Source organism: Pseudophryne corroboree, unplaced genomic scaffold, assembly GCF_028390025.1.
Source record: "Pseudophryne corroboree isolate aPseCor3 unplaced genomic scaffold, aPseCor3.hap2 scaffold_755, whole genome shotgun sequence".
Lineage (NCBI taxonomy): Eukaryota > Metazoa > Chordata > Amphibia > Anura > Myobatrachidae > Pseudophryne > Pseudophryne corroboree.
This window is the reverse complement of record NW_026970335.1, coordinates 187,074-204,146: the sequence shown is the minus strand read 5'-3', so window position 1 is coordinate 204,146 and position 17,073 is coordinate 187,074. Positions and strand designations below refer to the sequence as shown.

General features: G+C 40.6%; 3 non-coding genes and 1 pseudogene across 3 annotated transcripts; 2 read left to right on the top strand and 2 right to left on the bottom strand.

The window, feature by feature from the left end:
- Nucleotides 1-15,342: 15,342 nt before the first annotated feature.
- LOC135040608 (U1 spliceosomal RNA) lies at nucleotides 15,343-15,505 on the bottom strand. Its single transcript, XR_010234466.1, has one exon. It is a non-coding gene; the product is annotated as a U1 spliceosomal RNA (small nuclear RNA).
- A 152-nt stretch (nucleotides 15,506-15,657) lies between these two features.
- Nucleotides 15,658-15,821, bottom strand: LOC135040607 (U1 spliceosomal RNA). Its single transcript, XR_010234465.1, has one exon. It is a non-coding gene; the product is annotated as a U1 spliceosomal RNA (small nuclear RNA).
- A 523-nt stretch (nucleotides 15,822-16,344) lies between these two features.
- On the top strand, nucleotides 16,345-16,508 carry LOC135040606 (U1 spliceosomal RNA). Its single transcript, XR_010234464.1, has one exon. It is a non-coding gene; the product is annotated as a U1 spliceosomal RNA (small nuclear RNA).
- Nucleotides 16,509-16,660: 152 nt separating this feature from the next.
- Nucleotides 16,661-16,815, top strand: LOC135040609 (U1 spliceosomal RNA; annotated as a pseudogene).
- Nucleotides 16,816-17,073: the final 258 nt, after the last annotated feature.

Here is a 17,073-nt window from a genome sequence, read left to right as displayed (position 1 = left end):
CAATTACATCCCTGGGTGGGATTGAACCACCAACCTTTTAGTTAATAGCCGTACACACTAACTGATTGCGCCACAGAGACACTTTGCATAAGTGCATACTGACAAAGGCTAATAAACATTCATCTAAAACGTTTCCTAGAAAAACTTTAAAAAGTCAATAATCTGGAGAGTTTTTGTAAGATGTTTCTTCCATCAACCAATGAAGAAACACATTGGTACTTTCCCATGATGAGTGAGTGCTTCAGGATCTCTTGCACTTACATGTGCAGCAGAGTACAGCAATGGAAGCATGCTGGGCTCATAACCCAGAGGTAGGCAGATTGAAACTATCCTCTGCTGTATGCTTTTTTTTTTTAATTAAAGTAATCCAAAACTGGGATTGATATTTTGGCTCTTTTATTTTTACTTAAAGTACAATAACTTTTACCATTTTAATTTGTTTTAATAGTATATTGACAGTATTGTTTTCTTTCAAAAATCCACTTAATTTTCTTTACCCTATTATTAAAATGGTAATTGACAAAAACAAACTACATTGTCACCAGAAGAGCAATACAAAATGTACAAGTGATATATTAAAATCATCTTTCCAGCTTGGATTTCAATGATGCATTGGGGCAACGATTTTGTGAGAAACATCTTCTCCCTTAAATAAAGATTTTCTTAATTCCTTACCTGTGTGCTAATTAGATATCACCTTGTTTTCGCATTAAACAGACTTCCACATGAGAAAGCAGCAAGGATGCAGTGGCGTTAATGTTTCCTGGTGTCAACTTGTATTATTTCAGTAGACATTGAAATGAGGATGCATCTTGCTGCCTTTCCAATGAAGCAAGTTTAATTTAGTAATAGGTGAAAAACCATCCCTACAAAGGTGTTAATCAGAGACTTGGCTTTGTGGACACTTTTCAGAGAACAAATTTGTTAGCATAAAAATAAAGCCAGAAAATGAAGAGCTGTTTAATCACTCAATTGGATTTTTTTTGCCAGCATATTTTTTTTCTCTGCAACCCACTGCTAAATTGTGCTTCCTAGCTGTTTTTTATAAAATCACTGAATCAAATCTAACTCTGATTACATCAGAGAAGGCCAGGTACCCTACACAATAAGAGGGGGTTTGAAATTTTCACTTGTCTACTTAAATATCACCAAAATCTGATCACAAGGTCAATTACGTTCCTGGGTGGGATTGAACCACAAACCTTTTGGTTAATAGCTTTACACACTAACCAATTGCACCACAAAGACACTTTGCAAAAAGTCCATACTGACAAAGGCTAATAAGCATTCATCAAGAACGTTTCCTAGAAAAACTTTAAAAAGTCAATAATCTGGAGAGTTTTTGTAAGATGTTTCTTCCATCAACCAATGAAGAAACACATTGGTACTTTCCCATGATGAGTGAGTGCTTCAGGATCTCTTGCACTTACATGTGCAGCAGAGTACTGCAATGGAAGCATGCTGGGCCCATAACCCAGAGATAGGCAGATTGAAACTATCCTTTGCTATATGCATTTTTTTTTGTTAATTAAAGTAATCCAAAACTGGGATTGATATTTTGGCTCTTTTATTTTTACTTAAAGTACAATAACTTTTACCATTTTAATTTGTTTTAATAGTATATTGACAGTATTGTTTTCTTTCAAAAATCCACTTAATTTTCTTTACCCTATTATTAAAATGGTAATTGACAAAAACAAACTACATTGTCACCAGAAGAGCAATACAAAATGTACAAGTGATATATTAAAATCATCTTTCCAGCTTGAATTTCAATGATGCATTGGGGCAACGATTTTGTGAGAAACATCTTCACCCTTAAATAAAGATTTTCTTAATTCCTTACCTGTGTGCTAATTAGATATCACCTTGTTTTCACATTAAACAGACTTCCACATGAGAAAGCAGCAAGGATGCAGTGGCGTTAATGTTTCCTGGTGTCAACCTGTATTATTTCAGTAGACATTGAAATGAGGATGCATCTTGCTGCCTTTCCAATGAAGCAAGTTTAATTTAGTAATAGGTGAAAAACCATCCCTACAAAGGTGTTAATCAGAGACTTGGCTTTGTGGACACTTTTCAGAGAACAAATTTGTTAGCATAAAAATAAAGCCAGAAAATGAAGAGCTGTTTAATAACTCAATTGGATTTTTTTGCCAGCATATTTTTTTTCTCTGCAACCCACTGCTAAATTGTGCTTCCTAGCTGTTTTTTATAAAATCACTGAATCAAATCTAACTCTGATAACATCAGAGAAGGCCAGGTACCCTACACAATAAGAGGGGGTTTGAAATTTTGACTTGTCTACTTAAAGATCACCAAAATCTGATCATAAGGTCAATTACGTCCCTGGGTGGGATTGAACCACAAACCTTTTGGTTAATAGCCTTACACACTAACCAATTGCGCCACAGAGACACTTTGCAAAAGTACATACTGACAAAGGCTAATAAGCATTCATCTAGAACGTTTCCTAGAAAAACTTTAAAAAGTCAATAATCTGGAGAGTTTTTGTAAGATGTTTCTTCCATCAACCAATGAAGAAACACATTGGTACTTTCCCATGATGAGTGAGTGCTTCAGGATCTTTTGCACTTACATGTGCAGCAGAGTACTGCAATGGAAGCATGCTGGGCCCATAACCCAGAGGTAGGCAGATTGAAACTATCCTTTGCTATATGCATTTTTTTTGTTAATTAAAGTAATCCAAAACTGGGATTGATATTTTGGCTCTTTTATTTTTACTTAAAGTACAATAACTTTTACTATTTTAATTTGTTTTGATAGTATATTGACAGTATTGTTTTCTTTCAAAAATCCACTTAATTTTCTTTACCCTATTATTAAAATGGTAATTGACAAAAACAAACTACATTGTCACCAGAAGAGCAATACAAAATGTACAAGTGATATATTAAAATCATCTTTCCAGCTTGAATTTCAATGATGCATTGGGGCAACGATTTTGTGAGAAACATCTTCACCCTTAAATAAAGATTTTCTTAATTCCTTACCTGTGTGATGTCAAAGTCAGAAAAATATCTCTACACACACTGCCATATTTGCACCTCATACTGGTCCGCACTGCGCATGCGTACGCTCTCCCGTACGTGCACATACTCACAGTCGCGGGCACCCGCAGGCGCACGGTATGCGTATTTACGGTAGAGTTTATGTAATCGTAGCGTGCGACTCATTCGTTACATATTTTCACTAATAATGTATTTTGTAGATCATGGTCCCTTTGATAGATTCTGAAAGTTTAGTTAACATAGCATGTTCCTGAACAGAGAGATCCCTCTTTGTATTGTACGAAGGGTCTAACAGGGGTCATACAGTAGTGTTTGGTACCCATCGGAAGAGTATTTAAATAGCAATATTCCGGTGTTGGTTTGGAGCGGATTAATCGCTCGTGCGAATAGTTATGGACATAAGAAGTTTATGTCCATTTACTATTATTTGTTCTTACTTAGTCATGCGGCGGGAAACCCAGTATCCCACCCACCTGGACAGTTGGAAACAGTCACAGCCCACCTGTATGAATCAACCTATGACCTTTTGTTATAATGCGAAGCCGAATTCCTGTGTCCAATGAACAATGAGATTGTAGGGACCATTGAATTGTATTGTGTGTGGGGCATAAATAGGCAGGCCGACCGTATCCAGTTCACTCTCTTCAACGGTTCTCATTGCTGATAATCGGGAGCTGGATATCGAGGCGCATGCGATCGTTTCCCCTTGTGCGTAAGTTCTCTCCGCAATCATATTGTCTTGATGTTATTGTAAGCCATCTCTCTCTCCCCTCTTTCTCCCTTATTTTCCCTTGATTGTATTGTATTGTATTGCATTGTATTTCCTGTGTAGTTATCTGGTTAGTTAGTCTATGTTATATTGTAGTGTATGATTTGTTCTGTGATTCTTTTGCAAGTATAATAGTCATAATACATATAATAGGTTTTGGACCCTAAGCCCAGGTATCTGTGTATTTCTTATAGTGTTAAGTATTCCCTTAGCGTCGGTGACGCTCAAGCAGCTTTGTAGTTAATCAGGTTACACCAGGTTGCACTTACACTCTGTCACCACACTAAGGTTTACTGTATATTTCGTTGTTAAAGGTATAGATATAAAGGTTTAACGTTATAAGCGTCTGCACCGCTGGTGATCTCCTCGTGGTCCCGAGCGTCCGCTACGCTATAGCGAATCATTACGTTAGTCGGCAGCCAATAGCGTGCCTGCCTGTGATCTCTGGGCCGTAAGCGAACGTGACGCTTGAGCGTCTCGACTACGGTTGAGCGATCGCTACGCAACTTGCGTACCCTTACGGTACTTCATACGTAGATAGCGTACAGTGTTCTTAGACCTCTTAAAGTGTTTTATATACGATAAATATTTAGCTTTATCAATTGGGGGCCGTCCAGTCCTTCACATATCTGCACTAGGTAATATCAGCAGACATTATCCATCAGCAAAGGGCGGGAGGTTGTATCCCTCGTAGTGCTGACGGGATAAGCGTCTGCTTCGCTTAGGTAAAGGGTGCTGAAGGAATCCGGGAACCGGAGGTAAGAGCAAAACGCTAGTGTCTTTTAAAACTGTTTATTTTTCTGTCTTGCACGCACACATATATATCTGCATTTCCTTTTTCATTTGTGTATTTTCGTATGTCACTCTCCTGTTTGCCAGTTTATAGTTGATAAAAGTGCTAAAAGAGATTTGCCGTTATTTCATAGTTTAAGAATAGAGGTAATATAGTTAAAGTATAGACAAACACACAGTTTTTGCCTGGGAGATAAGGCGAAGTCAGTGTGGTGTGTGGTAGATGATCAAGGATCATCTACATTGATAAAAGTATAAATTGTGTTACGGTGGATCTTTGCTTTGCGTACACGTGTCTCTAACAAAGACTTGCGTACGCAATCCAAAGGCCGACGCACGCAGCGTATATTACGCAACGGAGCGTCTGGGTACGCCCACGTAACTCAAACAACAGGCGATAAGTAGCGCAACGCGGTAAATAACGCAAAGCGATAAATAGCACAAATTGATTTCAGCTTTCCAAAACTTAGTTTAAATACCTTACTTTACTGTAATACCTCTGGGGAGAGCTATCAGACTACGGGAAATGATTTTTCTGATCAGAAAACTATAAGAATGATAGTGGGTTGAAAACGGTATGAGTGTATTGAATCCCGCTTTGTGGACTTTGTGGTCTATGTGATAAAATGGTATTAAATCCCGCTTTGTGGACTTTGTGATCTGTGTGATCTAATGAGCACGGCCTGAAGTGAAAACGTGCAACAGAGTGTGATAAAGTTTTCGTTGTATTACGCTCTGGCCAATGATCCTACCATTTATGGGCAACAAGTGTCTATAAGTGGTACGATTGGACCGCACGGTTGTATGTGTGACCAATAACGCAACGTGATATGAGGTCGTATATCCATGCGTAAATCTTGCCCTCATACGTGTTGTAGGGAGCACATGCAAGCGTGATTTGTGTAAAGAAAAAGGAAGGGAATTTTCTCAGGAAAATCTCTAAAGATAGGGCCTGCAACGGCTACACGTGTCTGCTAGAAGGCGGATCGGAGATACCCGGAGCAGAAGAAGTTCAGTGGAAGAGCTTTAAGGATTTCCAACGAATTTCTGTGTTTGGTGCATTTTAGGAAGTTTTTCTGTGTTAAAAAGGTCCACAATGGAAGCCAAGTGCACGACACAGAGACAGTCGGCAGTCAGGATTCAGACTCCAGAAGCTTGCAGACCCCGAGGGTCTGCTCGGTTAGTAATGTGGGGGAAATATGGTCCCCACACTGAGACCTTTTGTGATGAATGGACACGAATGACTGCGGGGGATAAGGCACCATTTCCCGGGATAGGTAGTTTTGACTCAGAGGTGTTGCATAATTTAAGGAGAAGGATATGTCTCATTAAATCAGCAAAGAGACGAATCAAGCATTATGATTGTTTACAGTTATGGCAACAGGAGGGTGAAATGCAAAGAAATGTAACTCACATACCTAACTTTCATCTTGAGAGGAGAGACATGGCAATGGAGGGGATTGTGGTTGCGGAGAAAAGCACAAGGGTGAACAATAAAAACGCTCTTAGCAACTGTAGTATAGATGATAAGAATAAGTGTAATAAATGTAACAAAGATAATTGTAATACTGTTGAATGTACAACTATTAACCCATGCAAGTCGCACCCCATGTTAAACTTTCCTCAGGAACACCAACAAGAAAATGAACCCAGAACGATGTCGGCACCTCTTCCAGAAGCCATCACACAAGACATCCAGGTGGACGCGACCCAATCGGTAAAGACTGTAAACAAACCCCCTAATGGAGGGTCAGGTGAGGTCGTGTCCACAGGTACGTATGGTATTATACATTACGCACAAACAAATGTACCTCATATTGTAGAATCAATTCAGAATGACGTTACTGGACTTAATCCTGTCAGGGTAATTGCAGTACCAAATGGGAAAACTGACTCTTCAGGAGTCACCCCCGTCAGGAACATCGCCATGTACTGCCCCTTTTCCCGAACAGAATTAAGAACAATTCTGTCTGAATTTCCTGATCCCAGGAAAGACTTAGTTGCTTGTCAAAGATACATTAGAGTGCTAGGACACACTGCAGAGCCAAATAACAAAGATTGGAGGACAGTTTTGAGGGCATGTTTACCCCCCGATGTTGATTCATTGAAATTTATCGCTGATTGTAAGCTAGATGAGGAAGTGCCACTAACAAACGAGTATAACCAAGATAATGTAAAAAGAATCAATCTACAGTTGAAAGAATATTTTCCTACAGTAGTAAAATGGAATAAAATCTTTACAATAAAACAAAAAGAAGGTGAATCCGCATCAGAGTATTTTCACCGGGCTCTGCAGGATATGGCTAGGTACACTGGTATAGATGACATTGAAACTAATGTACACCACAGAGAGGTAGCTGTGTCCGTATTAATGAACAACTTAAAAGACACACTAAAAATTAGGGTACAAACTTCCATACCACATTGGAGAGGTATCTCGGTGGCGGCATTAAGAGAGTCCGCTATCGAGCATGACCGAAATATCCAAAGAACCAGGGAAGCGCAGGGAGAGCGGTTGATGGCACTGAACATCCAAGCACTAGAGGATGCATCAAGTCGACCGGAATCCCAGGCCCCTAGCACATGGAGAAAGCCAAGGATTTGTTATCATTGTAGAAGAGAAGGGCATTATGCCAGCAACTGTAATAACCCACATAAAGTCAGACACCCTAGACCAAGAAATTAGCAAAATTATAACACACACGATTATAATCAGGGATCACATAGGAAGAATTTTGGGCCACACCCATGATATGTAGTCAGGAAAAGGTGATCATTAGGACTGATGGAAAGCCTGAGGTAACGGTTAATAAATTGGGAGGTCATTCACTGAAAACACAGGAATGACCGGGTGAAACGTTGTAAATGTATCTGTGAAATGTTTCGTATTCTCTCTCCCCATCTCTGACGATTATTGGTAGGATTCAAACATTGCATACATACTTGGTCTTTGCAGAAGTCTACCAAACCCCAGCATGACCTATCCGCACCAATGTATTCTGGCCAGATACAGACAATGGAATATGGAAGTGCTGGGGGGAGGGACTGCGCAAGGAAACCATTGGACATGTAGATATGACAGCCTGATGATCTGACAGTGTTTTGAAATGTTTTAAAAATGTTTTTTTTTTTCTCTCTTTTCCTATTGATGGCTATTGTTGATTTAAGTAATATACACATGCACATAAATTGTTCTCTCTCTTTGTTTTTTTTGCTGTTGTTGTTTTCTCTCTCTTCTCACTCATGCTTTCATGTTTTAAAGATGGTATGTCACCCATCAGTTAGACAAGTGGTGATGCAAGATTTTTGCTCCTTACAGAAAGATCGCTGGTTTGGAGGGAATATTGCATCACCAGAATGTTCGTTTGGAAGACTGAGAGACAGCACCTTTGAGAAGACAGCAGAACGAGAAGAACAACAAGACGAGAGAACTAATTATCGTAACAAGTTTCTCTCCCCCTCAAACTGATTTTCTGTACCCCCATTACAAATTTCTTCTTTTCTCCTCCTGTAAGATGGACTTGCCCCAAGAGACTGTGATCTGGATTTTCCTGTTGACCATGATGTTGACCAGAGCAGTCTGTTCCGGTGAGAGTATCAGTGAGGTCGTGAAAGGATCCAGAAAGGTCCTGATGATAAAGATGGAGGTGTAAATTTCCAATAGCAACCCAATCACCAAGCAAAGGCGAGTACCGGAAACGATCTAGCAGCCATGTTATTTGTAAACATTTTTCTTTTAAGGATTATTAGCTGAAGAAAACTGTATCTGTAGGCTCTGTAACAATGTCATTGAGGATGGGTGCATTAAGAAATGCCAATCCAGTTTTAATATCCATATGGACCGGCATCCATTGAGTGACTATCACTCCTTAGTGGGTAATGTGTTAAACAAAACAGATTGTTGGGTATGCTCTCAAGTACCTCAGGGTCATAGCAAATCAGGGCTAGTACCATTTCCTTTAACAATAGAGGAGGTACTTGAGTTAAATGGTGGGAGACCGGTGGACCGGAGGTTTAATATCTCCAGCCCTCCTAGTTTGAAGCTCCACCAATACCATGTGGATAGGTCCCTATTATGTTTCAACATCTCCAATCCCCGAAAGCCGGGAAATTGGGAAGTGTCATGGAGTAACCAAACCATGACCTTTTCGCATAGAGCAGATATAATGCCTACAGATACAGAGCTTGTACGCCACATAGCCAGTAGAGGAAAATCTTTCCGGTATAGGTATACCTTAGGAAATAGGATTACTAGAGTTGGAGAGGTATCACCAGGATACTGTGCACATATCGTACAACCTGATACGTGTACTAAGCAGATGGAAGAATTAGGGTTAGGAGATTTCACATGGAAGGTGTGTAATATGGTTATGTCCTACTCCGTCCCATATGTTCTCCCCGATGATGCATATTTCATATGCGGGAGAAAGGCGTACAAGTGGCTTGCCCCAAACTCTGAAGGATTGTGTTATATTGGAAAAGTACTGCCTGAAGTAATGACTGTATCACATGACAAAATGAAAGACATACACCGTGGTGCCCAAGCTCCTTATACTCACACCCATTACGAGCACGTTGTTAAAAGGCACCTGATAGAGAAGACAGAGCATCCGGCCTCTGATCTGATAAGTGAATCCACCGGGATTCAATTCTTAATCGCGTTAGATTTCACCCGCACCGCTAGAGGAGTGCTGAATTATAAATACATATCGGCGCTCGCAAATTTGTTAGATAATATCACTGAAATGTATGATGACACGTTTAGATATACTGGAAGGGAACTTCAAGCTTATAAAACAGAACTGGTGCAGCATAGAATGGTTCTTAATTACCTCACAGCAGTGACAGGTGGATATTGTGTTACATTGGCAACACAGTACGGCGTGAAGTGTTGCACGTATATCACGAATAACACCGAGGATCCGGTCGAGGTCATAGACCAAAAGATGGACGATATTCTCCAATTGAAGTGGGAATTTCGCAGGAGACACAATCTCACTCTTGCTGCTGTAGGTAATGAGCTGACTGGTTGGGTGTCATGGTTGAACCCGCGAAATTGGTTTTCTGGTTTAGGAGAATGGGCTCAAGGAGTCATAATGGATGTTGGGAAGTTTCTCCTATGTATCTTAGTTGTTGTCATATCGATTGGATTGATATTTAGATGCGGTCAGGCTTTAATGAAGTGCAAACATCGTACAAGGGTAATGAGTTTAAGGAGTGAGGAAACTGTAATTAACCTGGACTTGATTTATGACCCAAATGTAGAAACAATGATGTGATGAAAATGCGATTTCTACGGTCCGTTTCTTTCACCTGTTTTTCCGTTTTCTCCAAGGTAACAAGACCCACTTGGACGAGGAATTTGATGAGCCGATATACAGACAACAGAGGGATTAAAGAAGAAGTTTGACAACCTGATACACAGATTTTTGATGAACTATGCCATGGATCCCCAGTTTCCCTAGAAATTTTAAAATTACGCTAGCCCAACACTTTTGTAAATCTATGGACATTGACAGCTTTGCTCGCACCTTATGGGCAAAAGCACAAAGAAGACTGCATTCAACAGACACCAAACAAGACCTCAATCGACGAATGTACATTTACCTGACACAGAATACCACCGCATTTACCGTAATTATGTATTTTCTTCATTTCTACAACCCTCAGGTAATGACACACATAGTCGATAGGGAATACAGGCACAGATATCAGCAATCACATATCTCCCCCATTCATGTATCATCAACTAAAATGTGCTCCCCCATTTTGTTACAACCAAAGCCAAAAAGAGCTCGGTAAAGTCTGACAGCCCATCCACAGACCCGTACCGCGGGATAAGAAGGAATTCAAATGTATACTTCGCAATACCTCGAAGCTTGATTTAAAACACGTACGGCACGATGATACATGACCCCCAAGCACGGATTCATACACACATGCTTCTGCTATCTCACTAGGTCATACCCTCTTCACACCTTCTCCTCTCTCCTCCTTTACCCAACCATGTAAATGTATTAACCCCTAACATATATTTTTCTCTTTTTGAAATGTTTTCAGGAAGTGGCAGTTATTGTTGACTGCCAAAGGGTGGACTGTCAAAGTCAGAAAAATATCTCTACACACACTGCCATATTTGCACCTCATACTGGTCCGCACTGCGCATGCGTACGCTCTCCCGTACGTGCACATACTCACAGTCGCGGGCACCCGCAGGCGCACGGTATGCGTATTTACGGTAGAGTTTATGTAATCGTAGCGTGCGACTCATTCGTTACATATTTTCACTAATAATGTATTTTGTAGATCATGGTCCCTTTGATAGATTCTGAAAGTTTAGTTAACATAGCATGTTCCTGAACAGAGAGATCCCTCTTTGTATTGTACGAAGGGTCTAACAGGGGTCATACAGTAGTGTTTGGTACCCATCGGAAGAGTATTTAAATAGCAATATTCCGGTGTTGGTTTGGAGCGGATTAATCGCTCGTGCGAATAGTTATGGACATAAGAAGTTTATGTCCATTTACTATTATTTGTTCTTACTTAGTCATGCGGCGGGAAACCCATTATCCCACCCACCTGGACAGTTGGAAACAGTCACAGCCCACCTGTATGAATCAACCTATGACCTTTTGTTATAATGCGAAGCCGAATTCCTGTGTCCAATGAACAATGAGATTGTAGGGACCATTGAATTGTATTGTGTGTGGGGCATAAATAGGCAGGCCGACCGTATCCAGTTCACTCTCTTCAACGGTTCTCATTGCTGATAATCGGGAGCTGGATATCGAGGCGCATGCGATCGTTTCCCCTTGTGCGTAAGTTCTCTCCGCAATCATATTGTCTTGATGTTATTGTAAGCCATCTCTCTCTCCCCTCTTTCTCCCTTATTTTCCCTTGATTGTATTGTATTGTATTGCATTGTATTTCCTGTGTAGTTATCTGGTTAGTTAGTCTATGTTATATTGTAGTGTATGATTTGTTCTGTGATTCTTTTGCAAGTATAATAGTCATAATACATATAATAGGTTTTGGACCCTAAGCCCAGGTATCTGTGTATTTCTTATAGTGTTAAGTATTCCCTGAGCGTCGGTGACGCTCAAGCAGCTTTGTAGTTAATCAGGTTACACCAGGTTGCACTTACACTCTGTCACCACACTAAGGTTTACTGTATATTTCGTTGTTAAAGGTATAGATATAAAGGTTTAACGTTATAAGCGTCTGCACCGCTGGTGATCTCCTCGTGGTCCCGAGCGTCCGCTACGCTATAGCGAATCATTACGTTAGTCGGCAGCCAATAGCGTGCCTGCCTGTGATCTCTGGGCCGTAAGCGAACGTGACGCTTGAGCGTCTCGACTACGGTTGAGCGATCGCTACGCAACTTGCGTACCCTTACGGTACTTCCTACGTAGATAGCGTACAGTGTTCTTAGACCTCTTAAAGTGTTTTATATACGATAAATATTTAGCTTTATCAGTGATAATTAGATATCACCTTGTTTTCGCATTAAACAGACTTCCACATGAGAAAGCAGCAAGGATGCAGTGGCGTTAATGTTTCCTGGTGTCAACTTGTATTATTTCAGTAGACATTGAAATGAGGATGCATCTTGCTGCCTTTCCAATGAAGCAAGTTTAATTTAGTAATAGGTGAAAAACCATCCTTACAAAGGTGTTAATCAGAGACTTGGCTTTGTGGACACTTTTCAGAGAACAAATTTGTTAGCATAAAAATAAAGCCAGAAAATGAAGAGCTGTTTAATAACTCAATTGGATTTTTCTGCCAGCATATTTTTTTTCTCTGCAAACCACTGCTAAATTGTGCTTCCTAGCTGTTTTTATAAAATCAATGAATCAAATCTAACTCTGATTACATCAGAGAAGGCCAGGTACCCTACACCATAAGAGGGAGTTTGAAATTTTGACTTGTCTACTTAAAGATCACCAAAATCTGATAACAAGATCAATTACATCCCTGGGTGGGATTGAACCACCAACCTTTTAGTTAATAGCCATACACACTAACTGATTGCACCACAGAGACACTTTGCGAAAGTGCATACTGACAAAGGCTAATAAGCATTCATCTAAAACGTTTCCTAGAAAAACTTTAAAAAGTCAATAATCTGGAGAGTTTTTGTAAGATGTTTCTTCCATCAACCAACGAAGAAACACATTGGTACTTTCCCATGATGAGTGAGTGCTTCAGGATCTCTTGCACTTACATGTGCAGCAGAGTACAGCAATGGAAGCATGCTGGGCTCATAACCCAGAGGTAGGCAGATTGAAACTATCCTCTGCTGTATGCTTTTTTTTTTTTAATTAAAGTAATCCAAAACTGGGATTGATATTTTGGCTCTTTTATTTTTACTTAAAGTACAATAACTTTTACCATTTTAATTTGTTTTAATAGTATATTGACAGTATTGTTTTCTTTCAAAAATCCACTTAATTTTCTTTACCCTATTGTTAAAATGGTAATTGACAAAAACAAACTACATTGTCACCAGAAGAGCAATACAAAATGTACAAGTGATATATTAAAATCATCTTTCTAGCTTGAATTTCAATGATGCATTGGGGCAACGATTTTGTGAGAAACATCTTCACCCTTAAATAAAGATTTTCTTAATTCCTTACCTGTGTGCTAATTAGATATCACCTTGTTTTCGCATTAAACAGACTTCCACATGAGAAAGCAGCAAGGATGCAGTAGCGTTAATGTTTCCTGGTGTCAACTTGTATTATTTCAGTAGACATTGAAATGAGGATGCATCTTGCTGCCTTTCCAATGAAGCAAGTTTAATTTAGTAATAGGTGAAAAACCATCCCTACAAAGGTGTTAATCAGAGACTTGGCTTTGTGGACACTTTTCAGAGAACAAATTTGTTAGCATAAAAATAAAGCCAGAAAATGAAGAGCTGTTTAATCACTCAATTGGATTTTTTTTTCCAGCATATTTTTTTTCTCTGCAACCCACTGCTAAATTGTGCTTCCTAGCTGTTTTTTATAAAATCACTGAATCAAATCTAACTCTGATTACATCAGAGAAGGCCAGGTACCCTACACAATAAGAGGGGGTTTGAAATTTTGACTTGTCTACTTAAATATCACCAAAATCTGATCACAAGGTCAATTACATTCCTGGGTGGGATTGAACCACCAACCTTTTGGTTAATAGCCTTACACACTAACCAATTGCACCACAGAGACACTTTGCAAAAAGTACATACTGACAAAGGCTAATAAGCATTCATCAAGAACGTTTCCTAGAAAAACTTTAAAAAGTCAATAATCTGGAGAGTTTTTGTAAGATGTTTCTTCCATCAACCAATGAAGAAACACATTGGTACTTTCCCATGATGAGTGAGTGCTTCAGGATCTCTTGCACTTACATGTGCAGCAGAGTACTGCAATGGAAGCATGCTGGGCCCATAACCCAGAGATAGGCAGATTGAAACTATCCTTTGCTATATGCATTTTTTTTGTTAATTAAAGTAATCCAAAACTGGGATTGATATTTTTGCTCTTTTATTTTTACTTAAAGTACAATAACTTTTACCATTTTAATTTGTTTTAATAGTATATTGACAGTATTGTTTTCTTTCAAAAATCAACTTAATTTTCTTTACCCTATTATTAAAATGGTAATTGACAAAAACAAACTACATTGTCACCAGAAGAGCAATACAAAATGTACAAGTGATATATTAAAATCATCTTTCCAGCTTGAATTTCAATGATGCATTGGGGCAACGATTTTGTGAGAAACATCTTCACCCTTAAATAAAGATTTTCTTAATTCCTTACCTGTGTGCTAATTAGATATCACCTTGTTTTCACATTAAACAGACTTCCACATGAGAAAGCAGCAAGGATGCAGTGGCGTTAATGTTTCCTGGTGTCAACCTGTATTATTTCAGTAGACATTGAAATGAGGATGCATCTTGCTGCCTTTCCAATGAAGCAAGTTTAATTTAGTAATAGGTGAAAAACCATCCCTACAACGGTGTTAATCAGAGACTTGGCTTTGTGGACACTTTTCAGAGAACAAATTTGTTAGCATAAAAATAAACCAGAAAATGAAGAGCTGTTTAATCACTCAATTGGATTTTTTTGCCAGCATATTTTTTTTCTCTGCAACCCACTGCTAAATTGTGCTTCCTAGCTGTTTTTTATAAAATCACTGAATCAAATCTAACTCTGATAACATCAGAGAAGGCCAGGTACCCTACACAATAAAATGGGGTTTGAAATTTTGACTTGTCTACTTAAATATCACCAAAATCTGATCACAAGGTCAATTACGTCCCTGGGTGGGATTGAACCACCAACCTTTTGGATAATAACCGAACACGCTAACTGATTGCGCCACAGAGACACTTTGCAAACGTACATTCTGACAAACGCTAATAAGCATTCATCTAGAACGTTTCCTAGAAAAACTTTAAAAAGTCAATAATCTGGAGAGTTTTTGTAAGATGTTTCTTCCATCAATCAACGAAGAACATTCAAGCTGATTTCTTGCAGCAGCTGGGCACTGTAACAGCTCCAGAGCTGCTCTTTAAGGCAACTAAAAGGGTGTGGGCCCTGCAGCACTACCTGTAGTTCGCATTGTGCGTTGGAAGGCACAAAGTAAGCAGACGGGAGAAGTCAGGATAGTGCGCAAGGGCATAGAAGGGAGCGGCTCAAGAAAAGAGAAGTGGAAACAGACAGCAAACTAGGCTGGAGAGAGACCTGAGACAAAGAGATCTGAATTATACGAGAGCCGACCAGGGGAAACACAAATTATGCAGTCAAGTTTCCCACATTTGGGGAAATCACAGGGGCAGCACACCCAGAGTGCAATGGGTGAGCCTTGCCCTGGGAGAAGCACCTACATGATCATAGTATCTCACCTGGCAGGTAAGTAGGAATTGGGCTAGAGCTGCGAAGGGTCGCTGCTCGGGTACCCCCCTGTCAAGTGAAGGAGATCCAACTGAGGCAGCACAAGGGAACTCTCGAAAGAAGAACAAGGCTAGAGGAAGATCTGAGACAAAGAAATCTGATTTTTACCTGAGTTGACCAGAAGAAAGCACAAACACAGTCCCCCACTACCACAAATAATGCAGTTGAGTTTCCCACATTTGGGGAAATCACAGGGGTCAGCATACCCAGAATGCAATGAATGAACCTCACCCTGGGAGAACAATCTTCATGACCATGGTATCTCCTATGCAAAATAAGTATGATTTGGGATAGGGCTGGGGAGGGCCGCTGCTCAGGCACATCTCTGTCAAGTAAAGGAGATTCAACTGAGGCAGCACAAGGGAACTCTCATCTGGGGACAACAACTGCAGGGAGAACACATATTTTCAGATGAACATGGGAGGGCAGAAGGCTGCCTAATACTGAAGCACCCCCAAACAACAAACCAAATGCAACAACTAGTGCAAGCATTCCTGGGGGAAGGCCTGCAGCAGATGGATTTGCATATGGTGATGTCATCCAAGCAGTGGGTCAAAGTTGGCTTCAACCCTCGTCTGCATATGAAAAGAAAAAAGGGATGTGCAGGGCATGGCGTCCTTTTGTGGCGCTTGGATGACCCCTAATTCGCATTAAACATCTCCACCCTCCTTCGGTGTGGGGCTCATGTTGGCTATGCCCCAGCCCCTGAAGCAGATGAGAGTTCCCTTGTGCTGCCTCAGTTGAATCTCCTTTACTTGACAGAGATGTGCCTGAGCAGCGGCCCTCCCCAGCCCTATCCCAAATCATACTTATTTTGCATAGGAGATACCATGGTCATGAAGATTGTTCTCCCAGGGTGAGGTTCATTCATTGCATTCTGGGTATGCTGACCCCTGTGATTTCCCCAAATGTGGGAAACTCGACTGCATTATTTGTGGTAGTGGGGGACTGTGTTTGTGCTTTCCTCTGGTCAGCTCTGGTAAAAGCCAGATTTCTGTGTCTCAGATCTTCCTCTAGCCTTGTTCTTCTTTCGAGAGTTCTCTTGTGCTGCCTCAGTTGGATCTCCTTCACTTGACAGGGGGGTGCCCGAGCAGCGACCCTCCTCAGCTCTTGCCCAACTCCTACTTACCTGCCAGGTATGTTCAGGAAGGTGCTTCTCCCAGGGCAAGGCTCACCCATTGCACTCTGGGTGTGCTGCATCTGCGATTTCCCCAAATGTGGGACACTTGACTGCATAATTTGTGTTTCCTCTGGTCGGCTCTCATATAATTCAGATCTCTTTGTCTCAGGTCTCTAATGCTAATGGCTGATTAGAATAAATGCCGTGCAGCTGCCTTGCTGCACGGCCAGAGAGCAGGTGAATATCTTAATTTCCTAAAGCCTAGCAACGGGGAACGCGGTCCGCCAGTGGCGTCCCCGTTGCTAGGGTCCGTGCGGCTCAGCGCGCCCGGCGTCTAGCGTTGCTAGGGAGCCGGCGGCTGTACGTGCACGGCATCTCTAGTTGCTAGGCGCCGGGCCGCGCAGACCATCAAGC